Raw genomic sequence first — 15047 nt, 5'->3', positions numbered from 1 at the left:
TCTGCAGGAAAATGACGTTGCGTCTTTTGTTGCTGCTTCGGCTGTTCTAACGCCGGCAGAGGACAAAACACCGGCAGAAGTGGAGCAACAATCAGATGACGGAAACACTGGGGAGAGCATTGCTGGTGTGGACACTGATAAGGTGGAGGGTGAGGGTGTCACAGAAGGTAAATGGGAGGAGGGGAGGCGAAAGAAAAAAGGAAATAGAAAGAAGGATAAGTCTGATGTATAAAAATGAGGGGAAAGAAGGGTTTATAGTTTTTTTTCCTTTTTGTTGACATTAGTCATGTTGCTCAATATTGTTTCAGTAAATGTTAGAGGGTTTCAGGGTTCGAACAAACGCAAACGTGTATTTGGTTGTTTAAACATATATTATTGGTCCACCCTGTCAAATGCTTTCTCCTGATCTATATTAATAAGGCATAAAGGGAGTCCCCTCTCCTTTGCATATAAACATGCATCTCTTATTAAATTCAGATTATCCCCTATCATTCTTCCCGGGACACCACACACCTGGTCCGGATTAATTAATTTATCTGTTACTTTTTGTAATCTGCCCATTATAGTCTTGGATAAAATTTTGTAATCACAATTTAACAGCGTAATTGGCCTCCAATTTTTCAAGTCATTTCTATCCCCTTTATTTTTAAATAAAATTGTTATTACACCTTCTCTCATAGACTTGCCTAAACTTTCCCCCTCAAAGCATTCCTTAAGCATTTCCATTAAATCATATTTAATCTCTTCCCAGAAAACCTGATAAAATTCAATGGGAAGACCATCTAAACCTGCGGTCTTCCCCTTTCCAAATGAAAAAACCACCTGTTTCACTTCCATCCTTAATTTATGAATTAGATTAATATTATCTTCCTTGCTAATTTGACACTCCATCACTTTCTGTTTCCCTCTTTCTATACAGATCTTCATGAACTTTTTTGTAACATTTAAGATGTCATTCATTTCTGTTACCACTTCCCCCTCCCCATCTCTTAAACTTTGCACAAAACTTTTTTTCTTCCCTAATTCACGAAAGAAGAAATGATTGCACGTCTCATCCTTCTCTAAATGATTCACCCTAGCTCTAAAGCGCACTTTCTTTTCCATCTCTCTAAATAAATCAAAGAGTTTGTGATTTATCTCTCTAATTTCGTCGCCAAAATCAAAGCCTTCCCCTTGTAATTTTATTAGATTTTGCACTCTTTTTTGAAGTTTCAAATATCTCTTTTTATTCCTTTGTGCTTGTTTCCTCCCCATTGTTATAAAATAACCCTTAGTACGAGACTTTACCATCTCCCACCATTCACTTATAGAATCAAAACACACCTTCAACTCTCTCCATTCCAAATACCTTTTCTTATACGATTTAATCAATTTTTCATCATTTAATAAATTACAGTTTTAACTTACACACCCCTCTTCCATACTTAGTTCCCCCCGTTAATTCTACTGAAATCTTTAACATTCTATGGTCTGAAAAAAAAAACAGATTCTAAACTAAAATTCTAAATATTTACAGAGCATGGAACAAAACAAAAATCTATCCTTGAACTAGTGGAACTATTAGACCACGTGTACCCTGGGTCAGAGGGACAAAAACTTTTTGCAACGTCTATTGAACCCGCTTCATTTATCAGAATTTTCAAAAGATTACCAGATACATCTATTTTTTTCTTTTTTCTGGTCTTCAATTAATATGACACAATTAAAATCCCCCGCTACAAGCAATATTTTATTAGTAACTAAAAATACCCTTAACTGTTCAAACAATTTAACTCTCTCAACCCTCGACTGAGACCCATATACATTTACTAGCCGCAATTCTGTGTCTCTATATTTAACATCTACAACTAATAAATGTCCCGGGAATACTTTGTGTATTTCCACTACCATAATATTTGGGTTTTTAAATAAAAAAACAAGCCCTGCAGCTCTCTCTGTATTGGACCCAGACCACACAGATTCTCCCACGTTCCATTCCTGTTTAAGCTTATAATAATAATCAGAGTACGGGATCCCACACTCTTGCAAACAAAAAATATCTGTCTCAATTGATTTTAAAGTCTTTGAATATATGGGATTTAATTCAGTATTTATTAAATGGATTAAAATGCTTTTCCAAGAGGTCAGGGGTAGGGTGGTGGTTAATGGGTTATTGTCACCGACATTTCAAGTAAATTCTGGAGTAAGACAGGGGTGCCCTTTGTCTCCACTGTTGTACATATTTGCATTAGAACCTGTATTAGCAAAAATAAGGAAATCAAAACAGATAACAGGGGTGATAATTCCAGGTTCAGGACAACAAGATGTGAAATTAGTAGCCTACATGGATGATGTAGCTCTGATTTGCAGAGATAACTATTCTTTTCACAAAGCTTTAGATATTATGAGGCTATTTGGGAGCTTCTGGTTCTAAAATTAATATAGAAAAGAGCCATGCCATGTGTATGGGGGAGTGGGAAGAAAAAGAGAAAATTGAGAGGGTGTTAATAGTGGAGGAGGAGGGGGTAAAGATTTCAGGGGTGGTGTTTGATAGAGAAATTAACGGTATAAAGAATTGGGTGGAAGTTTTAAGAAAATTAAAAATAAAAATTGAATATTGGAAATTGAGAAAATTGACACTAGAAGGGAAACTATTGATTGTTAAAATGATATTGATGCCAATTTTATTATATGTGGCAAGGGTGTTCCCACCCAACTTGGTGACGAGTAGAACAATAATTAGGCACTTGTTCCAATTTTCTGGGGAGGGAGATTTGAAAAGGTGAAAAGGGAAACTGTAATGGTGCAGAGAAACCAGGGTGGAAAAGGTTTTCCAAATGTCATTTATGTTCTATGGGTGCATTTTGTATGTTACACAATTAATGCAGCATTTGAAATGAATAAAAAATATAGCTTCTTTGCTAGGTTTTATTTTGGTCAGTCTTTGAGGAAAATGGGTTTAATGAAACTGACACATACAGTGCCTTATAGTGATAAAATGCCTTTTTTATAAAGGAAAACAATGAGCTTTATAATGCAAAATAACCTGTGTGAGAAGATGCAAGGGAATTGGTCAGCAAAAGAATTAATAAAAAAGAAAGAGATAATTGTAAAACTGTGCAGAGTAAGGCTTTTGAATGACAGAGCCTCGGAAACCATAAGGAAAAATGTAAATTATTCAAGGTTAAATAATAGACAAAAAGATGTGGCATGGTTATCAGTGCATGGGAGGTTACCATGTAAGGAACATTTGTATAAAAAGCATATGGTAAAGTCAGACAAATGTGTTAAAAAAAAGGGTGTACAGCTGCAGAAACAATCCAACATGTGTTTTTTGAATGTGTGTATGCAAAAGAATGCTGGAAAAGAGTGACGAGATTGTCAAAGAAATTTATTAGAGATCAAGATATGTGTGTGAACTTGATACTGTATGGGCCAAAGAATGGGAATAAAACAAATGCCAGTGAAAAAGGGTGGATTATTATTAACTGTGTAAAAGAGGCATTGTGGATAGTGAGAAATCGGAATGTGTACAACTTAAAACTTGAGACTCCTGTTAATGATTTTTGTAAAATTGTAATTGTAAAAATAAGAGATTATGTTTGGCTAGACATGGTGGCTTTGGGTAAAGCTGTGGCTTTAAAAAATGGAAAATTAATTCACTTGGTGATTTGTTTTTCTAAACTGATTTAGAATGTCAGGATTTGTTTTGTAACCAAGCCTGTAAAGGATTATGATTTATATTTAGTTTCCTTTTGTTTTGTTTTGTGATTGATTATAATGTGTTTTTAATTTTTTAATAAACTTTATATAATGCTAGCGAAATGCATTTCTAAAGTGTTTGGACTCGCTATCCACGAGGAAGAGTGAGAGTGTTCGTTTTTGAGCATGAAGGAGACAGCGAGTGTTGTTTTTGGCTAACTGCTCGCTGTTATTGATGACCGCTCCAGTGTTCCTTCGGGGGCTGGAGGAAGCGGACACGTTCTGAGTGGGTATCTTATCAAAAGGTACAAAAGACGAACTACAGTTGCAAAGCACTGCTGCTTTTTCGATGATTGATTAAAACTATCAAATGGACTGAAAACACGGATCGCATTAATTGCGATTGGTTTGATACCAATAGGCTTACATAACAGGTATTGTTTATAGACAATGTTATGTACACAGAAATGAACACAGACAGTGTTTATTAAGGGCTGACTCATATAAAAGTTCGAGAGACCTAGGTGTACTGGACAAATCTACTGGATTTTTTTTCCATGTCGTAATTGTGCCGCCTGTGATAATGCATTTGCATTTTACAAGCCATACAACGAAAAAAGAGTACAGTGTCTTACAAGTGATGACCTGTGCTTCAACGCATGTCATTTATTTGATTTTTTGTCCTTGCCATTTGCAATATGTTGGTAAAACTACTAGACAGTAACGATTGCGCATTAATGAGCAAGCATAAAAGTTCAATTAGGAGAAAAGATATCCATTCACCACTAGCTAGACATTTCGTAGATGCCAAACATTCCATTTCAGATCTGAAATACCGTGGCATACGAAAAAATATTTCAAGCTCGAGGAGGTGATAATCTCGATCAAAAACTATGACAATGTGAATCCAAATGGATCTTCTATCTCCATACAGTACAACCCGAGGGATTAAATGAAGCGCTAGGATTATCCTGTTTTCTGTGATATAATGCACAACCATACTTGTCTTTCATAAGAGCTGAAAATAAATTATAGCGCTTTGAGATTATGTCTGTTATTAGCAGATTGTTTAGAAATGTACTCAAATATGTTACAACTGTTCTGTCTACGAAATATTTCTGTAACATTTATGTAATGCCTTTGTGGTTTTTTAATGAAGTTCATTTCCTAACAGACTGTTCTGATTTTGATTCAAACCGTGAAGCGATCGCTCTGTTTGCAGTATATTTTCTTTCTGTAAGAGGAGTGTCCTTGTGGTCCCATACATAATGCGACAAAACAAGTCGCCCTTCTTAATATAAACAGAAAAAGAATAAGTACACGCACACGCCAGGTGATTTACTGCAGCGTCAGACATTGGAGGTTCAGCAGTGTGCTGCAGTGTTGTGTAAATTCGTCGGTGTAAGTCAGGATGGCCGAGCGGTTTAAGGCGCTGCGGTCAGGTCGCAGTCTCCATGGAGGCGTGGGTTCGAATCCCACACTGACATTTCTTCTTGTTAATTTATTTCTAAAACGTCCACCGAAAGCTTGGGAAGTACAACCAATAATATTTCAGATTCCTGATCTTTAAACATGTATTAGCAATGAACACATACAATTAAAAAGAAAGCTTACGTAGTCGGCAGGATTCGAACCTACGCTGGTAAACCCCAATGGATTTTTAGTCCATCGCCTTAACCACTCGGCCACGACTACATGCTCGCACGGTTGTTTGTGAAAATATCCAAAAGAAGTCAAAAGAAGTAAACGACACCCGTTGTGATGCTGTAGATGGTAGTATAGGCTAACAAATGAACCAAAGTCAAATGCCTTTGTTGAAACTCCATCGATTTATAGAAGTCAAGCACACATGGGAAATGTAAATACAATATACATTGTGTTAATGCTCTTAATAATGAATACATCTTTATTTCAAAATACGTAGCTATTTAACTGATCTTTTCAAAACACCCCCATACACAAAAACAAAGTAGTTATTTATTTCAACTGAAAAACTGACTTGCTTCATGGCTGCTGCCAGAGCACTCGAGCACGTTCTGGCTAGAGTGAGCGGACTTAGCAGATAACAAGATCAACAAAATATCACATGCCAATAAAACATAACATAATTATGTTCGTTTTTATAACAACACCCCAACCTAGATGGGTCTCGAACCGACTATCCTTGGCTTAGGAGGCATGTGCCTTATCCATTAGGCCACTAGGGCTGACATGGGAAACGCACATTTGGTAGTACTAAAGAAAGTGGTAACAATAGTATCGTGGTTTAACAAATATCCAAGCCATCGTCGGTATCCAAACAAAGCAGTTACATTGGGATATGGCCGTACTTATCAGTAAGTGTTTGAAATCCATGTGGGAAGATTTAAGATTGTGAAGAAGTTTTAATATGCTTCATATTTGCGCATTGGTAACCTAGTCAGGGTGACGATACAAGACCAGAGCCAATAAACCTGTTATTTTCCTGTCCTTTCATTACCATATTCTAGTGTGCTTGTTCAGAATATGCGTGAATCCTGAAAACGCCTTGCTAATATGTGAACAAGCCAGCATTCACTATATTGATCACCATGTGGATTACCTGCTTCTGGAACACACATGATTGTGTTAAAGATGTTAATAGACTTTCAATGTACACGTTTTAGAGCTAAACTTTTGTTGAGACAGTTCAAGCGCTGTAGCAGTGTTTACCTATTTCATGGATGTCTGCCTGTTCGTCTTACTCTGGAAAAAAAATAATAATAGCAATAGAAAAAAGTAGGCACAACAATTTTTGAGAACCGCATTTGTTTGAAAAATGAACAGTTTCAAAACACATTTGTAAAGGCATTGGATTCTATTATGGTGTTTCCGAGCTGTTGAACGTTTCTCATTATATACAGGTTTACTGGCTTGACAGAAAGGCGATTGACGAAAAGAATGCCTCGTCCCTGCGTGGGCTTGAAACACCAACCTTTTGGTTAAGCCGAACGCGCTCACCGATTACGTTGTTTTATTAGATAACACCCTCGGAGCCCAACAGAATGATAGGTTCCGGATGCAACCCCGGTTCCCTGAAAGAGAAAATAACCATCAAGGTATGGGATATTGCCATCAGGCAGTAGGGATTGGCTGAGCTTTATAGCAAAGCTGCCGATAGGCCTCCGCGCGAGCTGCCGTGTAAGCCCACCCCCCTGGGAGCTTACTACACGCAACGCGCGGAGAGTCACTTCCTCTTTTGCTCTTCAGGCCGTGAAGGCTTCCGGAGCGACCTCACGGCTTGATGGTTATTTTCACTTTCAGGGAACCGGGGTTGCATCCACAACTTATCGTTCCCTTTCAAGTCGAAAATAACCATCAAGGTATGGGAACAGTGTACCCAAGCCGTCGCGAGGGAGGATTCTCGGCAGTAGGACAGACTTAAGTCATAACGCAACTGCGTAGGCAGTACATCTACGCATATGCGGAGCTGCGCCTCAGCATCTATGCTCGCAATGACGCCTGTCCTAAGGTGGAATAGTCACACCATATTGTCAACCACTCTATACGTCAGCAACCTGAGGCGTAATAGAGTGTAACACAGATGCTCCAAATGACGGAGCAGAGGATTCCAGTACATTCAACCGGTAGAACCTCGTAAAAGTATGCGGTGTAACCCAACTGGCTGCAGCGCAAATGTCAGGCACCGGCACCCCTCTAAATAGGGCCCAGGATGTTGCCATACCCCTAGTGGAATGTGTCTTCAACTGTCCTGGTGGCAGAAGGCCCATAGAATCATATGCTCACTTAATAGCATCCACTATCCAATGGGAAAGGCGTTGCTTAGACAACAGCTGACCCAAACCATGGCATACGAACAGCTGTTCTGTTTGCCTCACAGTCCTTGTGCGGTCAATATAACACCTCAATGCCCGCACAGGGCAGAGTATGTGTAACCGCTCTTCCTCTGGGGAAGAAAAAGGAGGAGGATGGAACGCCATCAACTCGACTGGTTGGTTCATATGAAACGGGGATATGACCTTGGGTAAAAAGGCCGGATTTGGACGCATGGAGACCTTAGAACCGTCTCCTGCGAAACGAGTACATGATGAATGCACCGAAAGTGCATGTAACTCGCCCACGCGTTTTGCTGATACCACTGATAGCAAAAACGCAGTCTTTATAGACACGAACTTCATATCCACACTGTGGAGAGGCTCGAACGGTGCCTTGGTAAGGGCTTCTAGCACCACATCAAGGCTCCATGACGGTAAACTGGTCATCCTTGGAGGCCGCAAGCGTCTTGCGCCTTTCAGGAACTGAGATGCCAGAAAATGGCAACCAGGTGATAACCCGTCAATGCGTACATGGCAAGCCGAAATGGCGGCTAAATACACTTTAAGTGTAGAGGGAGATTTCCCCTCATCTAGCAGCTTCTGCAGAAACTGTAATATCACTGCCATAGGGCAGGAGACCGGGTCATGGCCCTCAGCCAGACACCAACTTTGAAACAATTGCCACTTATACGCATACTGCGACCTAGTAGAGGGCGCTCTCGCACTCTGAATGGTCGATATAACCGCCGTCGAAAGCCCTAAGGCTGACAGGCGCTCCCGCTCAGGGGCCAAGCTCATAACTGCATGAGTTTGGGGTTTGGATGCCATAGCCCTCCTTGGGCTTGGGACAACAAGTCCGCTCGCAGAGCGAGCTCCCTCGGGCGACCGTGCAACAACTGCACCAGACTCGGGAACCATATCCTCCGAGGCCACCGAGGAGCGATCAGAATCACTGTCGCTTGCTCTACCCTGACCTTCTCCAAGAAGGCGGGGAGCATCGGAATCGGTGGAAATGCATACAGGAGCCCTGGCGGCCATTCATGAGCCAGTGCATCGACTCCTAGGGGGCTGTCGAGGTCCTTCACCGAGAACCATAGGCGACAGTGCGTGGTCTCTCGCGAAGCAAAGAGATCGACTTGCGCTGTGCCGAACCATTCCCAAATGCACTCTACCACCCGAGGGTGAAGACGCCACTCGTCTGCAAGAGGACCTCCTCTGGACAGAAGATCCGCTGCGTAATTGACTCTGCCCGGTAGGTGAACCGCACGCAGAGAGGCTAAAAGCGGTTGTGCCCAAAGCAACAGCCGTGTTACCATCCGATGAAGACCGGGGGACTGCAAGCCGCCCTGGCGGTTGATATACGCCACTACTGTGGTGTTGTCTGACCGCACTAACACGTGCTTGCCTAGAAGCACTGGCAAGAAGTGCCGAATGGCGAGGTCCACCGCTCTGAGTTCCAGAGCATTGATGTGGGCTGACCTCCAGGGTCCTGACCACACTCCACGTGTCCCTGTCCCATTCCAGACTGCTCCCCAACCCTGGTTGGAAGCGTCGGTTGTGATGACTTCCCTTCGGAAGATGGGACACAAGCGTACGCCCTGGCGGATGTTCGACAGAACTTTCCACCAGCGCAGTGCTTCCCAGCAGGTTTGGGATACCCTCAACCTGCGGTGCTTGTCTCTCCGCGGATGCAACGCGAAGGCATTGAACCAGGCCTGCAGAGGTCTCTGGTGTATTAAGCCCAAAGGAAGGGCTTGCGAGGCGGCAGCCATCAACCCCAGCATGCGCTGACACAGCTCCATGCTGACTGTTTCTCTCAACCTGAATAGGGAGAGACACCGCTCCAGCGAGGCAACTCTTTGTGTCGACAGGGTCGCTTCCATGGACACTGAGTCCAGATGCAGACCCAAGAATTCGGTCTGTTGGCTCGGCACGAGGCGGCTCTTTTCTGAATTGACCTTCAGACCTAGCCGCTGAAGATGGTCTGTAACCATCACTGTGTGCTGTGCCAACTGCTCCTTTGACTGCGCGCAGACGAGCCAGTCGTCCAGATTGTTCAGCAGTCGGACGCCTTGAGCCCGCAAGGGAGCTAAAATGGCATCCATACATTTGGAAAAGGTTCGAGGAGCTAGTGACAGGCCGAATGGGAGGACACAAAACTCGTACACCCTGCTCTGGAATGCGAAACGCAGATACTTCCTGTGACCCGGGCAGATGGGAACTTGAAAGTACGCATCTGTCAGGTCCACGGTGGTGAACCAGTCGCCGTGTCGGACTGACTGGATGATGTGCCTGTGCATAAGCATCCTGAACGATAACCGCCGTAGGTATTTGTTCAGTACTTGCAGATCTAAAATAGGGCGGAACCCGCCGTCCTATTTGGGCACTAGGAAGTATTTGGAATAGAACCCCTGGTCGATCAGAGCAGGGTCTACTTGTTGAATGGCACGCTTCCTGAGCAATGCCTGTATTTCCACATTCAGAGCTGAGGACTGAACCGGGTCCTTCACTACAGTTACGACCACCCCCCTGAAGGGGTGTGGCTTTAACTGGAACTGAAGGGTGTACCCAGTGGATATAGTTTTGCGCACCCAGATATCATTGGTGCATTGTTGCCAGAACTGGAGCTGTGGAACAGTGTAAGGGTGGGCTAACAGCTGCCTGGATGCCTCAGGGCTGCTTTGGCTGTGCTTGCTCACGAGGGGCCTGGCCAGAGCCACGAGGACGTGATCTGCCACCTCCTCTAGGGCGCCATTCTACGCGCCGCGGTCTTGCAAACCCAGGCTGGCCGCGCGCTGATGGACCTATGAGGGAGGTCCTACTACCCTGTGGTTGCGCCTGCTGCTGTGATGGTGTCCTACGCCATGGCTGTTCCGGAGGCCGCTTTGGCTGGAACTGTTTATTTGGCCACATCTTAGCCATTTGCAGCGACGCCTCCCGCGCCTTGACGGAGCGTTGCAACATCTCCTCCACCGCCAGACCAAATGTGTGTCCGGGTGTAATCGGAGCATCCAGCAAAGGGGCCTTGTCAGGCTTCTGCACTCTCGCCTGCGAGAGCCAGAGATGTCTTCTGGCCACCACCATAGACACGATGCTCCTGCCCTGAGCCCGCACGTTGAGCTGGGCTAGCTAAATCAGCAGCTAACTGAGTGTGCCTAGCTCGCTTCTGAGGGCCGCAGAAGGGCACTCAGGTAGGTCTCGAAGGAGTGCCGCCTGGTAAACCGTCAGTAGACTGGCTATATTAGACAGTCTAACTGCCTCCGAGGCCGCAGAGTACCCTTTATTCAGGTGTATCTCTGTGGTCCTGCACTGCTTATTGGGGCAAGCTGGGTCTTTAGTAAGCCCAGATAGTGTCAGCGTCTTCACTAATGCGGCGAATGCAGCATCCACCGGTGGAAAGGACGCTAAACCGGCCTCACTAGCCCCTTGCATAGTAAAGGCCGAAGCCTTGCGAGACATCGCAGGAGCAGAGGCCGGAGCCCCCCAAGTAGACTGCACCTCTTTAACAAAGTCCGGGAATGCCAGAAGCATCCTGGACTGATGGGACTGGGCTGAAGGCGACTCAAACAGAGATCGCCGGGGAAGCTCTGTCCCAGGCCAATCGATGCCCAAATGGCGGGTTGCTCTGTCCACCACAGACCACAGAGGGTCGTCAGTATCCATCACCTCGGACTCAGCGACCTGATCCGAGTGCTGGGAGGCTACCTCAGCCTCTATACTGTCCCCTTCCAGGATGTCAGATGCATCCCTGGAAATGGCATCGATATCCCAGTCCTGAGGTTGCAGTGGAAGGGAAACGGCCAATGGAGGTTGTAGAGGAGCCACTGGCTGGTTGGCGACGGGCCCAGTGAGTTGTTCTGGGGCTCGAGACACTGCATTAGCTAGGGACATGAGAAGAGACTGCTGTCCCATCATCATCTCCATGAACTGAGACATCTTGGAGGTTAGCTCTACCACCCCCGACCTGTCTCTGCATCGCCTGTCGCGACGAGGGGAACGAGAGCGTCCTCTACGTCGAGGCGATCTGGAGGGCGACCTAGACTCCCGACGAGGGCATACCCTAGATGGGGAGGGGCTGCGAGCCCTAGCACGTCTGGTGGGGGACCTCTGACCAGCTGTAATCTGGGAGGCCAAGCTCGTGGAGAGCTGCAGTCGCCCTGGCGACGTCGCCGTAGATGATGGCGGGGCTGAAATGGTGTGGGAAGATCCCAAGGAGGGAGAGTGCCCACCCACTGATTTCTTAGCCCTTTGCCGAAGGGTGCGTGTCTGAAAACCAGCACAACGGTGGCAAAAAGCCCTATCCGTCAGCGCGGACCAAGACATGCCACGCACTCATCGTGCGGATCACTGGCAGGCAGCTTCGCCTGGCAAGACGTGCAACAATGGAAACACGACATTTCCGTCGAGCATGACATCGAAGGTGCGTCGAGCACCGAGCGTCGAGCGTCGAGAGTTGAGCGTCGAGCGTCTAGCGTCGAAGCGCCGAGCGTCGAGCGTCAGAACTCCGACGCGTCGAGGCACCAAGAGCCGAGCGTCGAGGCGCCGAGCGCCGAGCGTCGAAGCGCCGAGTGTCGAAGTGTCAAGCGCCGAGCACCGACGCACCAAGCGTCGAGCACCAAGTCCCAAACGCCGAAGCGCTGCATCAAGCGCCGAAGCGCTGACACCACGCAGAGCGAGTACCGAGCGTCGAGACGCTAGCACGAGACGCCTAAGCGTCAGCTGACCCGCAGAGCAGAGACGCTAGTGCTGGTACAGTGTCTTATTTGGTGAAATACTTACCTTGGTGCTTAAGGGAGTATTGTGCTTTGTGGTCATCTTCTTAATGGTGAAAAGGGATTTTTTTTGGGGGGGGGGGATGCTGCAGCAAGTGCTTAGTGTACTGTATGAATGACTGTAGGGCAAACCGTACAGCTACCACGCGGTGGGGAACACACAGCAGTGGAAGATTTATAGAGGGCTGCAGAGCAGACTCCACATACACACGCGGTCTAGCCAAGCAAGACCGAGGCCAATGACGCGCGTCCAAATAAAATATATATATATATATATATATATATATATATATATATATATATATATATATATATATATAACAATATATAATATATATACAAAACCCAAAAAACACACAACTAAATATTATTAATAATATACTAATAAAGAAAAGACGAAGACCACGAGGTTAAACAAAAACGCGATGCCGAAGCAAAGCGTGACAGGATATATAAAGTAATATATAAAATATATATACACAATTATATAACCAAATTTACCAACAATAAATGCAACTGAAATAAACTCGGAGAAGGGGCAAAAACCAGCTTCTCAAGCCTAAGCTCAATGAGTACAGACAGTTACAAGCTCTAGTACCTACCGCTACCGATGCTGAAGCCCAGGGGGGCGGGCTTACACGGCAGCTCGCGCGGAGGCATATCGGCAGCTTTGCTATAAAGCTCAGCCAATCCCTACTGCCTGATGGCAATATCCCATACCTTGATGGTTATTTTACGACTTGAAAGGGAACACTGTATGCATATAACTAAAATATTTACGGTTCAAATGGCAATCGTATTCATCAGATTTTAAGCACACATTTGATGGACTTTACACTGCAAAGGAGGAAGGCAGGCAATGTGTAACGGATGTGCAATGGATGTATTGTTTATTTTTTTGGATGTAATAAGATTGAGTTTTATTGTGTGATTTTTATCATTTTTACTGTTGCACTGTCCCTTTAAACCTCAGGGAGACTATTTGTCGCCATAGTAATTGTAGTGCTAATTCGTAATGGGGCCAACTGTATAAAAACAGGTGGGGTTAATCAGCGAGAGAGCAATCAGGTTTGAGAGATTTGTGAGTTGAGAGCACGGGTCGGGAATTACTGTTTGTTAAGGATTGTAACTTTTCAAGTGTAATAATACTGAGGCGCTGTGAATTGGCTGAAGCGCTAGTTAGTGGTAAACTACTACTATTCATATTGAATAGTTTGGTCCGCTCCATATTGGAGTGGTTTCAGTGAAGTATCCCACGTGCTCTTAGACGTCGGTCGCAATTGTATGGGGTTGATTACAAAAGAGAATGTGCATTGTCTGTATTCTGAGTTGGTAATTACGATCCTGTGAATTTTGATGTAATTATCGGAGCGCTGCATACAAACTTTTTTTCTGTGTTATTGGTTGTTTTAGACTTTTAGATTAGCGTCTTTGTCCTGATTATCCTCACTGTAATTGTGTATGTGTTTACAATGTATAGTTATAAAAGGCCTGTTAACTGTTGATTGCACACCTGCACTTTATCAACTTGTGTATTAACTAAAATAGCGGCTATTGGAGGGTTTAAGCATTAGGCATTTTTTTATGGGGTGCCATGTGTAAAAAAACGTCTTTTTTCCCAGATGTAACTTAAATGTTGTATTTTTTCGACAGATTTATAAATCTCGTGAAAATAAATAAAAAAAATTTTAAATGTGTACATTCAGATATAATTTATAAATCTAGTTAGAAGGTTTACCATTTAGCTAAATATTTAACTAAATATTAAATCTCTTAACAAGATTTAACATTTAGCTAAATTTAACTGGCCAGCTAAATCTGGAGTTTGTATGCAAATGAGCTCCGCCCACTTTGGGACGTCAGCATTCTTAAGAAGGGCGGGCAAATATCCACGGACGTCTGTTAGGTTCACGTTCAGAAAGACGTCATGGCGGATTCCAGTGACTTACATGTAATCGTCGAGCGCGCAGTTGCTGCTGGTGTAAGGGCCGCGCTACAGGCTGGAACAGCCAGCGGTGCTCAACCACCAGAAACTGAGGGACGGGTAAGGATGTCATCCGTGGGACTACGACAGTCGCATTCGGTAAGTTTAGCGAAATGTTTTTGTTTATTTATTTAATTTCATAATAGGCCTTAGAATTTACGTATATCTATGCTACGGGTTTTCAACCGGGGTACTTCTAAGGGTCATAGGGGGTACACAGGATGACTCAGAAAAGCACAAATAAAAATGACATGATTGTTAGTAGTTATTATAGTTTTATGTTTAGGTAAACATTTTAAATGGCACGTAATTATGCGGAGATGGGAAGTAAACGTTCGCGTTTACAATGCACACTATTATTTCTACTAACTTTGCCGAATAGAAAGCGAATACGACTGTTTCCAAATAGATTAGTAAATACATGCCTCTTAATTCTGTGCATCCAAATACTTATTAAAAATTTTAAGAATTAAGCGTACTGTTTGTTATTTTGTCCTTTTATTGCAACTGTTGTGCCATCCAGTAGAGTGAAAATTATAAACGGGTACTCGACCTGAAATCTCCAGACATAAGGGGTGCAGTTTCAAAAAAAGGTTGAAAACCCCTGGTGTAGTCTATAGCTCTAACACTAGTCCGAAGCTATTTCAGATTGAATGAGTGTCGCGATTTAATAAATGTAAAGGCGGGCACGATATGTAATAAGTGTACCATACAGTACAATGACATTTCCCGCGTCTTCCATTGGTGCCAGAGCCGTAACTAAGTATTAACTCCCGGGGCGAGCAAGAATATTCGCGCCCCCTACCCATTTTCTTT

At 44.1% G+C, this 15047-nt stretch overlaps 2 non-coding genes across 2 annotated transcripts; one reads left to right on the top strand and one right to left on the bottom strand.

Moving 5' to 3' along the window:
• Window positions 1–3761: 3761 nt before the first annotated feature.
• LOC131702283 (small nucleolar RNA U3) lies at window positions 3762–3972 on the top strand. The gene has a single exon (XR_009309433.1). It is a non-coding gene; the product is annotated as a small nucleolar RNA U3 (small nucleolar RNA).
• Window positions 3973–5294: 1322 nt separating this feature from the next.
• Window positions 5295–5376, bottom strand: trnas-aga (transfer RNA serine (anticodon AGA)). Its single transcript has one exon. It is a non-coding gene; the product is annotated as a tRNA-Phe (tRNA).
• Window positions 5377–15047: the final 9671 nt, after the last annotated feature.

The sequence above is a fragment of the Acipenser ruthenus genome, chromosome 29, assembly GCF_902713425.1.
Source record: "Acipenser ruthenus chromosome 29, fAciRut3.2 maternal haplotype, whole genome shotgun sequence".
NCBI lineage: Eukaryota > Metazoa > Chordata > Actinopteri > Acipenseriformes > Acipenseridae > Acipenser > Acipenser ruthenus.
Note: the sequence above shows the minus strand (reverse complement) of the source record. Positions and strands in the feature narration are given on the sequence as shown.